Source organism: Anabrus simplex, chromosome 1 (assembly GCF_040414725.1).
Source record: "Anabrus simplex isolate iqAnaSimp1 chromosome 1, ASM4041472v1, whole genome shotgun sequence".
NCBI lineage: Eukaryota > Metazoa > Arthropoda > Insecta > Orthoptera > Tettigoniidae > Anabrus > Anabrus simplex.
This window is the reverse complement of record NC_090265.1, coordinates 598,122,897-598,141,079: the sequence shown is the minus strand read 5'-3', so window position 1 is coordinate 598,141,079 and position 18,183 is coordinate 598,122,897. Positions and strand designations below refer to the sequence as shown.

Here is an 18,183-nt window from a genome sequence, read left to right as displayed (position 1 = left end):
TCAATCTGACCTCCTGAATCTAAGATATATGCTATCCTGCTGGAATCCTACAAGTTGAGCTTCAGTGGAATAACCTTTCCTAAACCCAAACTAGGTACCTCCTATCGAACCAGTTATTTATTTCACAAACATGTCTAATATAATTAGATATTAACTTCCCAAAGCTTACATATAACTCATTTCAAACTAACTGGCCTGTAATTTTTGGCTTTATGTTTATCACCCTTTCCTTTATACACAGGGACTACTGTAGCAATCTGCATTAATTTGGTATAGCTCCTTCATGTAAACGATAATCAAATTGGTACTTCATATGTGGTACTATATCCCAACCCATATCTTTAGTATATCCCCAGAAATCTTATCAATTCCAGCTACTTTTCAACTTTTGTATCTCATTGTAAATGTCTTTATATTAGGTAAATGACAATACTTCATTAGTATTAATCACCTCCTCTATCTGAAGATTATCATTATAACAATCTTTACACACTGCCTTCTGTAGATCCTTGCATACACACTCCCTTAGTTCATTAACGATTTGTGAAATGTCTTTGGAACCTATTTCTGTGTTAAAGTACCTATACATACCCTGCAATTTTTCCTTACTTCCACAACCATTTCTAACTATTTCTTTCCAACCTGCATGCCCTTCTTAGACTCTTTACTTCTCTGTTATAAACCATTCCTTACCACCTTTAAAGGTACACACCTTTTTACATTCCCTAACAATAGGATCATAATTACTTTTTTTTTTTTTTAACTCCCTCATGCTTCTTTTAGCCATAGGGTATTGCCTAATAGTCCTACTTTTACGACCTTCCTTTTCTATCACAACAAAAACAGCTTCGTGATCACTAATTATTTCAGTTTCTCTATAGAGCTCATCTAGTTTTAAAAGCACCACACCCAGATTATTCTTCCCTCTAGTAGGTTCCATCACTTTCTAAATCAGCTGTCCTTCCCAGATTAACTTATTTGCAATTTGTTGGTCATGCTTCCCGTCATTCGCATTACCTTACCAATATAGTCGGTCCGTAATTGGACATTTGATAAATCACATTCCCTTCCGTATCATTTCCCACATAGCTGATTATCCTATTAGACAATTCCAAATCAGTCAGAATATAGTGGCATACAACTTCTGATCACTAGATTAGGTGCCGAAAGCCTGGATTAAAATCCGAACCTCTCCACAGGGCTCAAAAAGAGCAAGGGGTTATGACGCTGTTGAAGGTGATTTGTCTGTTGGATAGGGATGTAAAGCCTTGAGCATACCCGTTGGTGCTATTCGACAGGAATAGACTATGTGCCAACACCAGGTTTCACCCTCTCCCTTTGTACCATCATACATCACATCATTCATTTTATCTCATTAACTCCTCCGACAAGATTGACATCAGGAAGGGCATCAGGTCGTAAAAGCTCAATAAGAAGATTCATCTCACTTCACTCCTGACCCTGCAAACAGGACAATGGTTGGACATAGATACAAAGATATACATTGCATAAAATTATAGAAAAATCCCTACTTAGCGTTTTTACAGGGGCATGAAATTTTTAACCTTAAATGGGGGTTTACCTCAAATCGAGGTTTCGGTAAAAAGAACGCCTTTTCCTATAATTTTCGCCTGCATTAACATAAATTGCACCATCACACATTATTTACACAATGACAGCAATAAAACAAGGAGACATCTACCCTACACACTTTACTGTAGTTACAACTTTGTACAGTTTATGCTGAAGATAACTCTTGTGTTGGTTGAACTGCCCCTGCTATCTAAGCAAGGGACCTGTATTGCACCGGAACTAGCTTTGACTTTTTTTTTTTTTTTCAGAGCAGACGTCTAGTGCATACATCTTTGTTGTACACTGTTATGCCTTTGAAGATTCAGTCTGCAAGCCTCTGTGAATTAACTAAGTGCCATGGTCGTTTACTCAGACGGGGAAGGACACGCTGGAGATGCTAATGGCGTGTCACTTTCCTGAAACTGAGGAGATGACAGAAGAAGAAACGCTTGAAACAGAGACCGGACCTCAAAGAGCAGACTAGAACTGTGCGAACAGAATAATAAAACATAACCATGTAAAATGGGCAATCGACACGTTTCACCCTATAAAGGCTCCGGGGCCAGATAAGATACTTCCAATACTCCTACATGAAGGATGGGAGATACTTGACAATGCCCTGACAGATCTCTATAGAGGAGATCATGGTCTGAAGTTAAAGCAGTATTCATACCTAAGCCAGGAAGGGAAAATTATGCCCAAGCCAAAGCATACAGACCATTATGTTTAACCACCTTCATGCTGAAAGCAATGGAGAAAATTCTGGATAAATATGTCAGAAGAAGGGTGCAAGTTAACTCAGCGTTACACGAAAATCAGTCTGCATATAGACCTGGTAGATCCACTGAAGCAGCACTCCACCAGTTGGTTTGTAAACTAGAAGAATACCTAGAATACAAAGAAATTGCACTGGCAGCATTTCTAGACACAGAAGGAGCCTTCAACAATAAAACCTATGACTCTATGATCAAAGCATTGGAAAAGAGCAAGGTGAGTAAAATGGTAGTCAAATGGATTAAATCTATGTTAGATGGAAGGAAGATGAAAGCAACCCTGTTTGAAGAAACGCTGATGGTTAGGGCCACCCGAGGCTGTGCTCAGGGAGGAGTTCTTTCGCCTCTGCTGTGGAAACTCGTAGTGAACAAATCATAGCTATGCTCAACGAACAGGGTTTTTATACACAAGGATACGTAGTGACCTAGTGATTGTGGTACGGGGTTAGGTGATGAGTGTTATCCAGGACCTCATGCAAAGATCACAACCTTGTGGAGAACTGGTGTCGGGAAGAACAACCATCAGTCAACCCGAACAAGATAACTCTGGTCCCTTTTACAAGGAGAAAATTAGGGAGAAAGAGATCACTGAAGCTATTCGGACAAGATATCTATATATATAAAATAACTTGTCCTGACTGACTGATTCATCATCGCCGAGCCAAAACTACTGGACATACAGAAATGAAATTTTGGGAATACATTCATATTAACATGTAGGTGCTCGCTAAGGGAGGATTTTTGGAGATTCCATCGCTAAGGGGGTAAAAAAGGGTGAATTTTTAAAATGAGGATATATCTCAAAAACTTAAAACTTTACAGAAGTAAGAATTAGTATTCGGAATCTCCTTTAAAAATAAAGAAACATGTATTTTTTGTTTCCGGAAAAATCTCATTAAGGGGAGTGAAAAGGGGGGGAAAAGTGGTTGAACACCTTTTATGAGGAGACATATATCTCAAAAACTGAAGATGTTACAGACATGAAAATTGAAATTTGGAATCTCCTTTGAAAATAAAGAAACACCTATTTTTGCATTTTTGGATAATCCGATGAACAGTGGGTGAACGGGAGTGACAAACAGGGTGAATATTTAAAAAGACTATATCTGCAAATTATCTCAGACATGTAACATATTACAGATTTGAAAACTGGTATTTGGTATTTCCTGTAAAAGTAAAGAAACAAATATTTTTTTGGCATTTGGAATCAAAAACTGAAGATGTTACAGACGTGAAAATTAGTATTTGGAATCTCCTTAAAAAATGAAGAAACTCGCTTTTTTTTTTAATCGACGTAAGGGATGTGGGGTTAAAAAATAAGTAAATAAGGAGTTGAAATATGTTTATGAGGATACTTTATCTTAAAACTAAAGCTGTTACAGACATGAAGTTGTTATTTTTATTGTCATAACAGAATAAAGAAACACAAATTTTTCTTTTCGGAAAGTATACTTAACACAGAGAATTACAATAATTGAAAATCTTCCACCTTTTTGATACTTTTTATTTGCTTTTTAGCAAATTGTCAATTATAAACAGTACATGTTTGGTTCTCACTTGAGAACATCTTCAGCTGTTGTTAAGCTTAGATGAATCGCTAAGTTTCTGAATACATTGTTTGCAGGTACATAGTTCCTCTTAAAGACTATTTGAATACAAACTAAAATAAAATGATGTTAAAATGATGTGGGGATTAATGAAATGAGACTGGATGATTACATAGTCAGCTTAAAAACTATATCTATTAATTAGAATAGTTGTTAAAAGTTTCAACTCTGTTGCACTAAAAATATTTGTTTGTCTTCCTGTTAAAAGGTTTTAAAATGATTGGCTTCTTGACACTGCTCAAATTGTTGTTGAATGTTTATTTCTGTCCCTCCTACCAGGTAGGCTGTTATTTGTTTTGTGCTTGCTTAATGTGCCCTAACTTGAGTCTAATGCGGAATTTTGAAGCTGATTGCTGGTCAGTTTTTGGAAAGGGAACTTCGTCTCATTTTCTGAAATGAAATGAAGAAAATAGGAATTTGTTTTTGTACTGAAATCATGTGTCTTTACATAATAACTTAATGTATAAAATGGTTCCTTATCTTACTGTTGCTAGACTCCAATTCTACCGCGACCCTGAAGGGGGAACGTTTGATACTGCTTTACGTCTAGTATAGTAATGGTGTGTGTGTTCCGTTGTTTGCTCCTCCTTTCGGGGAGGCAAGGCTGTGGAGAGGGGAGGAGGCGTGTCGCTTACTGTCACGGCTCCGGCTTTAGAGGGGGTGAGGAGAGTGGATGTACAAAATGGCGGAGGCTAGACTAGACGTAAAGCAGTATCAAACGTTCCCCCCCTCCAGGGTTGTGGCAGAATTGGAGTCTAGCAACAGTAAGGTAAGGAACCATTTTATACATTAAGTTATTACGTAAAGACACACGATTTCATTACAAAAACAAATTCCTATTTTCCTCATTTCATTTCAGAAAATAAGACGAAGTTCCCTTTCCAAAAACTGACCGGCAATCAGCTTCAAAATTCCGCATTAGACTCAAGTTCGGGCACATTAAGCAAGCACAAAACAAATAACAGCCTACCTGGAAGGAGGGACAGAAATAAACATTGAACAACAATTTGAACAGTGTCAAGAAGCCAATCATTTTAAAACCTTTTAACAGGAAGACAAACAAATATTTTTAGTGCAACAGAGTTGAAACTTTTAACAACTATTCTAATTAATAGATATAGTTTTTAAGCTGACTATGTAATCATCCAGTCTCATTTCATTAATCCCCACATCATTTTAACATCATTTTATTTTAGTTTGTATTCAAATAGTCTTTAAGAGGAACTATGTACCTGCAAACAATGTATTCAGAAACTTAGCGATTCACCTAAGCTTAACAACAGCTGAAGATGTTCTCAAGTGAGAACCAAACATGTACTGTTTATAATTGACAATTTCCTAAAAAGCAAATAAAAAGTATCAAAAAGGTGGAAGATTTTGAATTATTGTAATTCTCTGTGAACAGAATTTGATACGGAAGATGAAGCTGATTACTTGCAATCTTAAGGCCAACCAGGCAAATAAACAACCCAACATCTATTTTAATCTAAAGGTGAAGGTAGCTAACTAAGGACATAGATTTCCTAAAGAATTGTCTCAAAGATAACCTAGTTCCTAAATTTTTAAGTAAAACCCAAAAGAAACATGTACCTTCTAGGAACCACTATGAAACACAAAAAAGAGTCAATCAAATATGGCTAAAAAATGAAATAAAATACCTTTATAGGAAAAAAAGCATTTTTCAATGGTAAAATGTATTTGGCACATCTCCAAAGTCCAACACTACTGTTACCCTTGGAGTGGGATTAGTTTCAATGGTACACCCACGAAAAAAAGGATGTCATTTTAAGCAAAAAACAAGAAACCCTCAATAATAAATTAATATCATTAAAAAATGCCAAGACAAAAGAGGTAAAAAACAAGGCTTACTCTTCAAATTCAGAAACCGAATTTAAGGAATACCCCTCTCCCGTTAAGAACATTTCTAAGGTTAATCTCACTGAGGAGGAAATGAAAACCCTAAGTCAGGGCCCTAACTTCAATTGTATAGGAAAGAACAAAGAAAGAGAGTTAATAACTACCATTGCAGAAGTAGAAACGGCTATACGAAAACTCCCTAACGAAGTTCAAAATGACGTCAGACACGAGGTAAAAAAAAAAAAAAAAAAAAAAATTCCAAACCTTGTAAGAGGCTTAGAAGTTTCCCAAAACAGAAATAAACCCACTTTAAGTTTATCACATAAAATAAAACAAGAGGAAATAATAATCACCAAGGCTGACAAGGGGGGGGGGGGGGGGGACAATAGTAGTTTTAGATAAGGAGGAGCACATCAGAAAAACGGAAACTTTCTTCAGCAATACCACTTTTTCGGAAATAAATCGAGACCCTACAACAAATACTCAGAAAAAATTAAAAACATTAAGAAACACAACCTTCATTTTAAGTGAACAAGACGTCCAAAAACTGATAAGTATGAACCCCTGTCTTCCAACAGCAAGGGCCTTACCGAAGTTACATAAAGAAGGAATACCTATAAGACCAGTAATAAACTTCCGCAACAGTCCTACTTATAAAACATCGCAATACGTACATACATTCCTAACCAATCATTACATTTTTCACAACAAGACACCAATAAAAAATTCTGTAGATTTTTGCAAAATACTAAAAAACTTTAAATTAACACCACATCAAGTAACATATTCCTTTGACATCAAGGACATGTATACAAACATTCCAGTAGACGAAACAATAAAAATTATCAGGAAGAATCTAATAGAACACAAACAACTCAGCCTATCGGAAGTAGAAGATTTCATTAATATACTTAAATTTGTTACGAAACAATTTCTTCACTTTCAATAACAAGATATATAGACAGGAAGGCCTCCCAATGGGTGCTCCCGCTTCGGGCATTTTAGCCAATATTTATCTTGATTACCTCGAACATACCAAAATAATAGGACAAATAGAAGGTCTCAGTTCATGGATATGCTTTGTAGATGACACTTTTGTAGTAATAGACCGTAGAGTGAACAATAGTGACAACATCCTCAATAAATTAAATACACTTGATTCTAGAATAAAGTTTACAGTAGAAAAAGGTTGTTCCATAAACTTTTTAGACATAAACATAACACGGATAAAGGAAGAGTTTGTCTTCACGATACACAGAAAACCCACTTTTACTCCCATTACAATAAAGAGCTACTCTTTGCACCCGGAATCACAAAAAAGGTCAGCTTACTACAGTTACATATATATAGAGCATTTAATATACCCCTTACACACACGGAACGAGAAAAAGAACTGCACTTCATTCGCAAACAAGCCCAATACAACGGTTTCGAACTAAAAATAGTAAACAAAATAATCGGTAAATTCAAACAGAAATTACAAACTAAACTAACACCCGAAATAAATAAGAAAGATAAATACGCCAAATTCACGTTCAATAACCCTAACTTATATACAGTAACCAATTTGTTCAGAAAATATAACTACAAGATCGCGTATTCAACCAGCAATAACACAAAGCAAAAATTCTTTAATTACAATAGTGTTAATTCCCTAGGAAAAAAACAAACATTCAGAATCAGGAGTTTACAAATTGAAGTGTCATCAATGTGAAAAAATTTATATCGGACAAACAGGGCGCAGTTTTACTGTAAGATACCAAGAGCATGTCAATGCTGAAAGACACAAAAAAATTTCCGCGATGGACCAACACATGAGTACAACCGGACATAAGTTCACAACCATAGAGCAGGATTTAACTCTCTTGGAGCCAGGCGGTACTGCGAGCGTCCGCCCTTTAAATTGCCAGAGCCGATGAGATCGGCCTTTAAATATCCGTGCGGAAGTTGCCAGAGCCGATTACATCGGCCAGCTGGAAATTCTGTGATATACATACTTTTTTGGCAGTCTATAGTGACGTGCATACTTTTGTGACAACCTGTAGTAAATGGGCTACAAGTTATTGTGTGCCTGACCTTGCTTTGGAATTTCTAAGAGGGTGTTCTAGCTTTCACAAGAGTTGTTTCCTGTGTTTAGAAATACCGCTAACCGGTCAGTACAAGATTGCTCCTTGCAGTGAGTGGATTCTTGACAGCAGAATGGCAAGTTCACGTGATATATTTTCAGCAGGTATTGATGACGATAAATTAATGGAATATTTGGAACAATGCGAAGTGAACGCGGATGATTTATCGGATAGCGATAGTGAATTTAGTTCAGAGAGTAGTGATGAAATTATACCAGACACGCCCCCGGGATCACCACAGCTAAAGAAGAGGCGTTTATTTGTTTCTAATGGCAGTAAGGCTACTGTGAATACTGTTGTTGATGAAACTAGTGATGACGAAGATGATTATGATGATGATGATGTCTCTGGAGAACATTTTGTGGAAATTTCTCCCAATGAACCTGACAACGTCCCTCAGTCTCCTGTTTCGTTCATGGAACTTCCTGGACCTAAACATGCCCCTGCGCCTGATTCTCCGCCCATATCATACTTCAATTTATTTTTCACTTTTTCTCTGCTAAACCTTATAGTCACCGAGACCAATCGCTATGCTGACCAACTCCTTACTTGTAATGAACTGTCACCTAATTCCCGCTCTCGATGTTGGAGACGCACTACAATTGACGAAATAAGGGCGTTCATAGCCGTCATCATGAATATGGGACTAATAAGAAAACCTACAACTGTTTCGTACTGGAGTACTGTAGACCATTTCATTACCCCTTGGTTTGGTGAAATGTTCTCAAGGAATAGGTTTCAGCTTATTTTGAAATTTTTTCATTTAGTTGACAACAGTAAGCTTTCTCCTCCTGGCTCTCCAAACTACGATCCCTGTGCTCGATTCCAGCCTCTTGTAGATCATGCTAATAGGCTATTTAGACATCATTATACTCCTCATCAGCAACTTTCCATAGACGAAAGTTTAGTTGGAACTAAATGCCATACACAACTACTCCAATACATGCCGAATAAGCACCATCACAAGTGGGGGATAAAATTTTGGATGTTGTGTGATGCAGTTAGTAAGTATTGTGTTGGTTTTTATACCTACCGAGGAGCAAGATCCACTGAAGACAGAAACGAAATCAGAATTAATGGACTGGCCTACACTGTAGTGACCAAACTCATGTCCCTAGGGAATTATTTTATGAAAGGTTTTCACGTTTACGCAGATAATTATTTTACGTCAATCCCCCTTGCAAAACATTTATACTCACTTGGAACATTTATTACCGGCACTATACGAAGAAACAGGAAGGGACTACCAGATGCTGTGAAAAAGCCATTTAAATTAGTTTGTAATAAATATTTCAGACAGGGGCCAATTTTACTAGTGGGATCCAAACAGAAAAAATCTTGAAAAATCAGGTGGTGCTTATAAGTACACGCGGAGCTGCAATAGAAACAGAAGTGCCTGCAACTGCTAGAAACAATAATCAACCCAAGAGGAAACCTAACGTGATCTTAGACTATAATCGTTATATGGGTGGCATTGATAAAAATGACATGATGGTGTATTTTTATTTAGATGAACGTAGAACTTTGAAATTCTGGAAAAAAGTTGCATTCAATATAATTTCGAGAATGGTCTTAAATGCTTATTTGATGTATTTAGAAAACTGTAACGGAAAGAAAATGACTAGGCTCCAGTTCTACTCCAGTATAATTGAATCTCTGAGTACTGAATGGTTTGAGAATAGACAAAAGATTATCACGAATATTCCCGTGTGTGGCGTAAAACTTTTGTCAGGTACATTAGAAAGACGGTGCGTTGTATGTAGCTCTCCGCAACAGAGAAAGAGGTCGCGAACTGTGTGCATCAAGTGCGATAAAGGCCTGCATACTAAATGTGCAGCTCTTCATAAATGCCCTAAATAAACAAAATATATTTAAACTTCTACTTGAACAAAAAACAGAGATTTTATATGACGTTGCGTTACGCTTTATATTGTTCCTATTAGTGTCAGTGATAAGTGATTAGTGTTAGTGTAAATAACCTTAAGTGCTTCAACAGTGGTCTCAAACTTTGAACAACATTATATAGCGGTGACGAGTCTTCTTCTCAAAAATTTTCGGTGAGTAAATTTATTTTGTCATTTTCCTTCTTTTTTTACTAGTGACATAGTAAATTTGTGTTTGCATTTTTTGTATTTCTTTTTCTCGTTCAGAGCAATTATTCTGTTCATAAATGAATTCTCTATCATTACGTAAATGCCGGTCCCCACGGGTCAAGTGTAGTGTGCCTGCCTCTCACTCGGAGGTCATGGGTTCGATTCCCGGACAGGTGAACGGTTTTTACCTGGGTCTGAGTGTTGGTTCGAGGTCCACTCAAACTAAGTGATGACAATCGAGGAGAGATCTTAGGCTAAGAGAGCTACCTTGGTCTAGAAAACCATGAATAATGAACGAGAGAATTCGTCTCACTGACCATGCATCACCTCGTAAACTGCAGGTCTTCGGACTGAGCAGCGGTCGCTTAGTAGACCAAGGCCCATCAGGGCTTTAGTGCCATAGATGTTTTAATTACGCATATTGTATTGTATTGTAAGATGTTTTTAAAAATAGATACTGAAACAGAAAACTAGAAAAGGGGATTTCCGATAAAATAAAAACTATAATCTCAACTATTATTTTTTACTTTTTAATAACTCAGAACTATTTTTATACAATCTACACCACATATATAAAATGTATCTTAAGTGTTTGCCATACATCGATATATACATGAATGTTATCGGTGAGTAAAATTGTCTTATTTTCATTAGGGACATACGTTTGAATTTTAATTTTTTATATTTTTATTTTTCGCGTTCAAAATAATTATTTTATAGAATTATATTTGGAAATAAATTCTGCATTTAGTCGTATATTCTTTTGTATCGTAGATGATATTTTCAAAGTAGATATTGAGAGAGAAAGTGCAAAAATGTTTTTCTCTTCCTAAAAGTAAACGTTATCGACAACCATAATATCAACAATAATACTTTTTAATTATTTATATCACTCTAAATCAGTTGTTTATTTTATGTAGTTGACGTGTAGAAAATTTCTTGCCGGTATTTGACATACACCGGTAGATATACGCGAATGTTAAAATGCACGTAATTCTACTAAAAACGGCCTGGCACTTTACAGTAGTAGAGTGCAGGCGGAGCTCTGGCCTCTTCCAGCTGCTAGTGAGCGGCCGACCAGATCGGCTCCTGGCTCCAAGAGGGTTAACTATATTGCGTAAAATAAACAAAGGAGCTCTTCTAAATACATCTGAAAATCTATATATTTATTTAGAACAAAAAAGCAATCAGGACAATAACCTGAATGATACAATTGATAATAGAAACCCTATATTCAAAGGGATATCATCAAGTCTTGAAACTTTAGGCAAAAGAAACAACACAGGCAACAAAAGGACAAACAAGAATGAGCCTCCGCCATTTTGTACATCCACTCTCCTCACCCCCTCTAAAGCCGAAGCCGTGACAGTAAGCGACACGCCTCCTCCCCTCTCCGCAGCCTTGCCTCCCCGAAAGGAGGAGCAAACAACGAAACACACACACCATTACTATATTAGACGTAAAGCAGTATCAAACGTTCCCCCTTCAGGGTCGCGGTAGAATTGGAGTCTAGCAACAGTAAGGTAAGGAACCATTTTATACATTAAGTTATTATGTAAAGACACACGATTTCATTACAAAAACAAATTCCTATTTTCCTCATTTCATTTCAGAAAATGAGACGAAGTTCCCTTTCCAAAAACTGACCAGCAATCAGCTTCAAAATTCCGCATTAGACTCAAGTTAGGGCACATTGAGCAAGGGCAAAACAAATAACAGCCCACCTGGAAGGAGGAACAGAAATAAACATTCAACAACAATTTGAACAGTGTCAAGAAGCCAATCATTTTAAAACCTTTTAACAGGAAGACAAACAAATATTTTTAGTGCAACAGAGTTGAAAATTTTAACAACTATTCTAATTAATAGATATAGTTTTTAAGCTGACTATGTAATTATCCAGTCTCATTTCATTTACCCATTAACCCCCACATCATTTTAACATCATTTTATTTTAGTTTGTATTCAAATAGTCTTTAAGAGGAACTATGTACCTGCAAACAATGTATTCAGAAACTTAGCAATTCATCTAAGCTTAACAACAGCTGAAGATGTTCTCAAGTGAGAACGAAACATGTACTGTTTATAATTGACAATTTCCTATAAAGCAAATAACAAGTATCAAAAAGGTGGAAGATTTTCAATTATTGTAATTCTCTGTGAACAGTATTTGATACGGAAGATGAAGCTGAATACTTGCAAAAACAAAAAGCCCACTTAAGGCCGGCGAGGGGGGGGGATTGAAGAAGTTGAATTATTCTTATGAGTATACATTTATCTTAAAAATAACCTGAAGGTGTTACAGACGTACAGACATGAAATCTGGTATTTGGAATCTCCTTTAAAAGTAATGAAACAGTTTTTTTTTTTTTTTTTTAAGAATTGGAAAAGCGGGTGAATTTTTGAAATGAAAACCGGTATATCTATATTACATGTCAAAACTTAACATGTTAGAGACAAGAAACTTGTTATTTGGAAAGTCCTTTAAAAATACATGAACCTGTACATTTTTGTTTTCGGAGAAAGCACTTAACAGGGGGTGAAAATAAATGAAAAAACAGTTGAATTTTTTTATGAGGATACTTATATCTTAACAACTGAAGATGTCATAGACGTGAAAATTGATATTTGGAATCTCCTTTAAAAATAAAGAAACATGTATTTTTGTTTTTGGAAAATACACTTAGATTTAGGTGGGGGAAAGACTGATAAAGGGGTTGAATTCTTTTTATGGGGATACTTATGTATATCTCAAAAACTGAAGATGTTACAGATGTGGGAATAGGTATTTTGAATCTCCTTTAAAAATAAATAAACATGTATTTATTTTTTCAACTTGAGAGAAGACTGTTTCTCACATGTACAGTTCTATGTCACATGGTCATCTTAACCCCAAAAGTTAATACCACAAACATGATTTACAAAGAATTTCTGGGGTAAATGAAACTCAATTTTGTGGTGAGTTTTTATACTGTAGGAATTTTCAGATATTATCTTAGTACAATGCCGAGGAACGATTACTTTGATTAAATTACAAAATCCACATGAGCGAAGCCGCGAGTAATTGCTAGTATATATATATGGAAGAACAGGTACTGCACCTAGGGGTAGTGTTAGATAAAAATCTAACCTGGAATCCACATATAGAAAGGAACATAACCCGGGCCAAGAACTTGCTGTATACATGTAAAAGAGCCGTCGGGAAGACATGGGGCGTAAGACCATCAATGGTAATGTGGACATACACAATGATCATTAGACCGTTCATGGCCTATGCTGCAATCATCTGGTGGCAGAAAGTAAGTCAATGAAAAGTCAGCAGTAGATTGGATAGCCTGCAGAGAATGGCATGCATAGCCATAACTGGGGCCATGAGAACTACACCGACAGAAGCCTTGAATACTTTACTAGACCTATCATCACTATGCAATTTCATAAAAGGACAGGCTAGAATGAGTTCATATAGATTGGCACAATCAGAGTGCTGGAATGCACAAAGACCCAATCTAGGACACCGTAAAATTAACAGAGTAATAACAGAGGAAGTACTATACATGCCTTCTTATCATACGATACCAAAATATAACTTTGAAAAAACGTTTAAGACCCAGATAATAAAAAAAAGAAGACTCGGATATCAACAAATGGAATGCTGAAAAAGAAGATATAGTGTGGTGGACTGATGGCTCAAAGACTCTGGATGGCACAGGAGGAGGGATCAACGGGAGAAGACCTGAGAGATCAAACCAGATGAGCCTGGGCAGACACACCACAGTCTTTCAAGCTGAAATGATAGCTATCACAACATGTCTTGAAGAAAATCTGAAAATGAACTATAGGAATAAGAACATTTTCATTTTTATGGACAGCCAAGCGGCCTTAGGCATTAGAAGCAGTCCGGATAATATCCAGAATTGTCTGGTATTGCCACTCACTTCTCCTGAAGCTCTCAAACATTGTCAAAATAATATAGGTACCAGGGCATGCAGGTATAGAAGGAAATGAAAAGGCAGATAAACTGGCCAGGAAAGGGCAGAAACATATTTTGTAGGCCCAGAACCTGTATGCGGGATTTCCTATGGACAAGCCCGAGACTACATAGGAAAATGGGTACAAAAGAAACAAATGGAGAACTGGAAAAATACTCCAGGATGCAGACTTGCAAAGGAACTGATAAAAGGACCAAACAAGAAGCATACTAAAGAAATGTTGAAACTCAGCAGAGAAAATATAAGATGGGTAATAGGACTGTTAACAGGACACTGCCATCTGAAAAAACACCTACATAGAATTGGAGTAATAAGAGACAATATGTAGAAAATGCAATGAAGCAGAGGAATCAGCTGAACACATACTTTTCGAATGTAAGGCGCTGGTTAGAACCAGACTCTCCACTCTAGAACTACCAGGTGAAAAGAGAGAAAAAATCCAAGACCAAATAAGAACAAACTGCAGCTTTGTGAGGGGAGCAGGTATATCTAGGTAGGAATGAAGGAAAAACATGGTAGCAAAAGATCTTAAGAGGTCGACGCTAATTAGGAGCTAATATTTTAGAGGCCCCATGAAGAAAAGAAATGCTTCCATAATCCTCTATTTGTAACCAGCTCTTTAGCCTCTTAGTTCCACACTTCTTAAAACTAATTGCCTTGGTGTCCCTCTAAATCTCTTGGTCAAGTTGATGTTATTGTTGTTGTTGTTGTTTTTGTTTGTTTTTTGTTTTCAATGTTACTTAGAAATATATTCTCTATTATTCCTGATATTGGTGAGCCCATGGTTAACCTTTCCTTTTAACAATAGATTTTGTCAGTGAATACAAACTGTTTTGTTCTGAAGAGTTCTTGTAAGGTTATATAAGATTTTCCATAAAAGTTGGAAAAGATACCATTCGCGCACAAAACCAAATTAAAATCGGTAAGAAATAGAAATAATTTTGTTCATAACGTTTTGCGGAAGTTTTCCATACAAGGGCTAACTCATTACTAAAGTATTTTCTAATTCTGACAGCCTGTGAACTTGCTTGTACAAATTCATTCTTAAAAACTGCAGACCAAATTTGTGACAGCTGTCACCAAACATAATCCATGAGTTTCCTAACTCCAAAAATAAACACCATTTAAGGAAGTAAAACATGACTACAATGTTGTAAACAAAACCTACAGCGAATCTCCCAGGATGGAGAAAACAGCATACAGTAAAACAGTTTGTGGCAAATGTTTCCATTTTCTTACTTCAAACTGCGTCACCTGATCTAGATTTACCAAGCACGTATTATGAACACATTTCAAGCTCCCTGTATAGTAATGATAACCTTTTCACAAAAAATTTACATGGAAACAGGCTTTCTGAAATTTAACCAGACGCAAGAGTATATAACCTAACCTTCGAAATAAGATACGCACACTGCTGTATCTTGAAAAGAAGTATCACGTTCTTATTTTATTTCAGTACGTAGTATTAAAATTAAGCAATCATTTACTTCAGCCTTTATTTTTAAGGAGTTAACAATTGCTGTCAGTGGACTTATTTATGCGTTTATTACAAAAATGTTTTCCCAATGTTTGTTTACGACCAGTCGGAATTGTGGGGTATTATTAATCGAAGTCAACAGCATGTTTGAATGTCTATGAGACCTTACTCGTGCATGTAGCGAAGAACTGATATGGACGATGAGCAATCACATTCCATATAAATGCTGAAGTCGAGTGCATGAATACCGAAAACAGAAAAACGTGCCTAAATGTGTTCGTAATAACGGATGAATCAGTGAAAGGATTCTCACTGTAATTATTACACAGATTAATATAGACATTTTCGAAAGGCATAAAGATATTGTCATTGCAACGGGGTTCTCTACTACTATAGGCACCGCGCAGGTAGATCGAAATGCTACTACTAGCGCTACATAGTGGCCCGTTCTGAAACAAGAGGTGAGGCGTAGTGCGAGAGTCTCGGTACAACATTTATGACATTCCAACAATTTGCGGGTTTAAAGAGATTCAATTCGGGGATTTAAGTGAAACGTCATGCGATAAAGGAAGAAACCTTGTTGTCAGTGGCCACGTGAACGGCGTTGAAGAGTTAATTTCGAATGGTTCGGATCCATCACAGGAAAAGTCACCAGACTGTCACTTTGCCACCTTATATCGTGGAACTTGAGGTAGGCAAGGTGTAGTTAGGTAACAATTTATAAAGTTTATTTAGTAAGGATTACTTAATGCATCTTTGCTAAGTTTTACGCATTTTTATTTTGTCTTCAGGTTGACCAGAATCGTAATGTCTCTATCAGCGAATGTTCCTGTCCTGCCGGCGCCAGAGGAACTTGCAAACACGTATCTGCGGTAGTGTATTATGTAAATACTGAAAGTGTTGTCTCCAAAACAGACCGTCCGCACCAATGGGGAAAACCGAGCCTGAAAACAATGTCAACAGAAAAATATAGAAAAGGCAAACGCGTAGAAGAACTGTTCGGTAAAAAGACTCTGGAGACATCTCTTCCCCACCTTCGAATTAAGTGGGGAGATTTTAAAACACATCCCTTGCAGTCTTCATACAATGCTTCGAGCAGAAGCAAGTACTAAAATCGAAAAATCGTGCAGGGCCATAGTCACCTCGTTGATAGACAGGGTAGTGAATGATGTGGAGAGAGAATAATGTGAGGAAATTGTGACACAGCTATTACATTTACAACTCTCTAACGATTTGCGCTTGCCAGACAAATATATCTTTCGCACTGAGTGATGAAATGTTTTTACCAGCAAATTACAGGTTGATACAGATCATACAGTATAATTAAAATCTCCCTGGACACTCTATCTAAATCAGGAAGCCCTCGATGGTTTCAAGAAAGAAAGACAGGAATATCTGCTAGCATGAAAGCGCATCAGATCAAAACTAGGCGACATAACTTTGATAGTTTAGCTCTCGCATTTGTAACTGAATCTCTAATTGGGGGAGCTGCTTTGAACAATCTTTCTTACGGAAGTGACATGGAAAGTGAAGCAATAGAATGCTATGGAAGTTAATTTGGTGTTCATGTTATTCGATGTGGGCTAATAATCCACAGGAAACAACCTTGGATTTGTGGATCTCCAGATGGCACAGTTCTCAAAGGAAATTTAGCTGACAGAGTGTTAGAAGTGTCCATCTTCCTGTAAAGATAAACCAATAGTAGATGAGTCAGGAAATGGGCGAGTACGTTATCTTTACTTTGATGAGCAAAATAACCTACAGTTAAAGAGAAGTCATATGTATTACACACAAATACAAATACTGATGTACGTAACTGGCTTGGGAAAATGTGATCTATATATACTGGGTATATAGCAAAGCACACCAGTTAACAATACCTATTTATCAGGACAATAAGTATGTCGAGGAATGTCTCACCAAAATGACAAAGTTCTATTTCAATAATTACTTGCCAAAAATTAGCGGTATTCCTAATAATAATAATAATAATAATAACAACTAAGTATTTATTTGTCAATTCTTGCTTGTTGAACGTTGAACAGGTCAAAATATAAACAAAGAATATATAAAACAAACTGATGGTAGAACAATTCTCAAACTATTCTTTGATTATTGGAGGTTGCATATTCGTTAACACGCAACACATATGCACGATGTCATCCACATGTTGAAAAAGCTCTGTTGGCAATTTCTGTAATATATTGTATATTTTGATTCTTTGAATACACCTTTCTACATGAATTCTAACACTCACAATATTGTAAGTACTCTCAAATTCCTCAGCTGTTAATCTCCCGTCATATAAGAACGGTGGTGTCACGATTACGACTCCGCGGCCAGATAAGTTAGGTCTGATGCCAGGAAATCCTTTATCAGCCATCATCTCATTGCCAGGTTGAAGGAAAGTTAATAAACCACTGTCGGTTACGAATAAGTCCCTAGCTCTTCCACTGTAACATTAAGATTTAAAGGCGATCATACCACTGAAGTGATTGCAATTAAAACTTTTGCAGTGAAGTAACCCTTGTATTGAGGATAGAAATACACTCTCTGATCTACTTGGGGAGGCTGTTTAACCCTAAATCGACAATTACCGTAATTTCTCTTAAATGCTGGAGGCTTTTTTCCTTGAACACTTTCCTTACTAGGCCAGAATATGAAATGTTTCGTACGCAGTGCCAGTTGC

At 36.6% G+C, this 18,183-nt stretch overlaps 1 protein-coding gene across 3 annotated transcripts in view; it reads right to left on the bottom strand.

The window, feature by feature from the left end:
• shu (shutdown) overlaps positions 1–18,183 on the bottom strand; it is a 166,120-nt gene that overhangs the window by 115,010 nt on the left and 32,927 nt on the right. The gene's annotated exons all lie outside the window — the stretch shown is intronic.